Genomic DNA, 3,369 nt, shown 5'->3' with positions numbered 1-3,369 from the left:
ATTATTGAAGCCCGTTGCGTGCTGTTTATGGAATGGGAAAACCAGATAATGCAAATTCTCTTGATAGTATTATTATGTGCAACATTGATCCAAATTCTCAACCCATATGAACAAGGGCGCGCATTTCTAAGTCAAGTGAGAAAACTCAACGATCCCGAGAATAAGAAATTCTTATCCTACAGATGATGAAATCAGATTTTATTAGAGAATGTTGGAGCACAGTATTTTGTTCATAGGTGACTGACAAATAGCAAATCTGACAAACAAAGAATCAACTGGATGTGCCAAAACTCTGTACATTACTACCTTTTACTAGTAAACATTAGCTGAATGTGAATCATTTAGGCCTTCCCAATTCCCGGACAACAGAACAAGGCCTTAGGGAGACAGGAAGTACTGAACATTTGAGTGTTTGGCAACGAAATCCATGGGGCATACAGTTGTGGACAGAGGCACTGAAGCCCTAAGGGGTATGATCACAATAAACATGTGTGGCAGAATATTAGCAGTTCAGTTTAAGTTAAAATACTTTGGAAAGTGCTGCAAATAATATAATACTTTCAAGTTTCAATCTATAACAACGTAAGCATATAGTGCAGTTAATTAGAAACTACTCCCAGATAATGTTCCGCAAAGAATCATTGCTTTTCCTCAATTTATTAGATGCACTTAATCTGAAGCTCCCAAGACCAACGGTCATCATTCAAAAAGGTCACAACTCATTCTCTCAGATTCTGAGGTCCTCAAGCAATTCATCAAGCTCCACCTCGTCGCACGGGTCCAGATCAATGCCTCCGATCCCCATTGTGATCTCGTCGATGCAGGCGACGCCATGGTCGTTGCTCCTGCCGCCGTCCTCCTGAATCCTGTCGCCGTCGCCGCCCTTCTCGTAGATCTTCTTGACGAGCACCGCGTCCGGCGAGCAGTGGCTCTGCCCATCCAGGTCGTTGGCGTTGGCGCCACGGAGGTCGTAGCCAAGCGCACGGTCGCCGGGGCGCTGGAGGTGCCCGAGGTGCGTCCTCACGGTGACGATGGCGTCGGTCCTGCCCAGCTCCGATGCGCGGGCCACCTGCACGTACGTAGTCCGGTACCCGAACCTGGCGGCCGTGGCGTCGCCGGTGGCCGGCGATGGGTCGATATCCAGCACGACGTACTCCACGAGCTGGCGGCTAGTGAGCGAGGGCTCGAACCTGTGCCGGTCGTAGTCCTTGATGCCGAGGTTGACAACGCGGTGGGTGGAGGCGTCGAGGAGGGCCAGCGTGTCGGTGACCCTGATGGAGAAGCACGAGCGGCCCGAGACCGCCGAGCGCGCGCGACGCCTCCCTCGGAAGGAAAACGAGGTCATCGCGGCACACCGGGCAGAGCTCCACGGAGAAGGCGTGCCGGTGGCGGTACGTGTTGCTCTTGGTGTCGTGCGACACGAGCTGCCTCGCGGCGTCCGCCACGCGTGACGGCGCGAGGGAGGCGATGAGGGCGACAAGGCCGGCAGCGTGTGACCTGGACGCGAAGAAGAAGTCGATACCGCCGGCACCGGTTACGTCGACGCGGGTCGCCGAACCGGCCGCGCCGAGGGCGGCCAGCCGCTGCTCGAGGTGGAGCAGCGTGCGGCGGTGCGACGCGCGCTGCCGCAGCTGCACGACGGCGCACCACTGGTCCTGGTCCGGGTCGGCGCGGGCCCGGGCGCAGGGGTCGCAGAGGCGGTCGTGGACGGTGAACTCCACGGCGTGGTCCCGCTCCAGCGCGACGCCGCGGCCGGGGAGGACCTCGCGGCGGAGGCGGAGGCGGAGCATGATGCGCTTGGAGTGCGGCTCGGTGAAGACGAAGTCGGCGGCGGTGAGGGTGACGCCGAGGCGCTGGATCGGGCGCTGGACGCGGCGGAGGAGGAGCTGCAAGAGCTCGGCCGACTCCGGCGCGGCGCGCGTCCAGCGCCGCGGGGGCTCCAGGTAAGAGGAGCACGACGGGCAGTGCACCACGGCGGCGTGGCGCGGCGCGCCCTCCGTGACGTCGACGCGCGCACGGAGGCAGGGCGCGCAGGTGTTGGCCGCGTTGGGCGGCATCGGCACGCCGCACAGGCAGCAGAGCGTCGTGCACGCGGCGGCCGCGGCCTGCGATTGAGGAGGGAGGAACAGCATCTCGGCCGGCATCGTATGCGGCGACGCCATTGCGATCGGTGGCAGTGGCGGTGGCGGTGGCTGCGGCGTGAGGGTGAGCAGATGGGTGGCGGCAAGTGCCTATACGGTTACGGGTAGAGATTGCCCTTCGTTAGGGTTTAAGATTGGATTTTGGATTCATTTGGCAATTAGGCCCACTGTCCAAAACATCCCCGTGCAAGGCCATTCTAAGCCCAGTTTTGGACTCTTCTTTGCCCAACTCATGTAATCGGGCTTTCTTTGCTCACCCAAAAATTAGGAGGAACTTGGGTTAAAGCTAGTGCGCATTATTTCTCGCATACGATCTTTTTTTTAAACACAGTATAGATGCAAGCGCTCATACATAAGCGTATACACTCACCCCTATGACATACACACGCACCCTATCCATATGAGCACTTCCGAGAGACTGAGCAACATATCATCTTGAGATTTACAAAGTCACCGTAGGCGCCTCGTCGTCGACGGGAACGTCTCCTTCCCACTCAAAGCGCATTGTCGGAAATCCTGAAATAAATTCAGGATTAATGCAAGCACCAGGACTTGAACCCTGGTGGGCTGGGGATACAACTGTCCCTTTAACCATCCAACCACATGTTGGTTCGCTCACATAAGGTCTTGTTATTATGGACTGGTTCAGACCCGATTTTAGAACCTACCGTGTATTTTTATTTTTGTTTTTCATTTCTACTCCCCCATTCCTAAATATTTATTTTTCTAGATATTTTAACAAGTGACTACATACGGAGTAAAATGAGTGAATCTGCACTCTGAAATATATCTACATACATCTGTATGTGGTAGTTCATTTGAAATGTCTAGAAAGATAAATGTTTAGGAACGGAGGGAGTATGTTTTTTCTAGGGCGACGATATCCACCTGACGTTCGGTCTGGAGCTTCCCAGACCGAACGAAAGGTTCGGTATCGAGCTTTCCCAGAACAAATGATTTCGTTAGATAGGATCACCCTGCAACCCAAACACCTGACACCAGAAAGGATCTTTCTGGGCCTCTTGGCCTAGAACAAAAACAAACAAAAATACCAAACACAGCGAGTATTTTGCCATGTAATGTACAGTAATAATTTCCTATCTTATATTACAACCAATTTGTGAATGTCTAATACAATACCAAAAAATCATACATGATAAAATTAGATATGGAAATAAAATATATGGAGATAAAGCTTTAATATGCCATTTGGTCAACACTACAAACT

At 53.3% G+C, this 3,369-nt stretch overlaps 1 pseudogene; it reads right to left on the bottom strand.

The window, feature by feature from the left end:
- Window positions 1–689: 689 nt before the first annotated feature.
- Window positions 690–2,222, bottom strand: LOC123075754 (60S ribosomal export protein NMD3-like; annotated as a pseudogene).
- Window positions 2,223–3,369: the final 1,147 nt, after the last annotated feature.

The sequence above is a fragment of the Triticum aestivum genome, chromosome 3D, assembly GCF_018294505.1.
Source record: "Triticum aestivum cultivar Chinese Spring chromosome 3D, IWGSC CS RefSeq v2.1, whole genome shotgun sequence".
Classification (NCBI taxonomy): Eukaryota; Viridiplantae; Streptophyta; class Magnoliopsida; order Poales; family Poaceae; genus Triticum; species Triticum aestivum.
The sequence above is the reverse complement of the archived record's forward strand: the minus strand, read 5'-3'. Positions and strand labels throughout refer to the sequence as shown.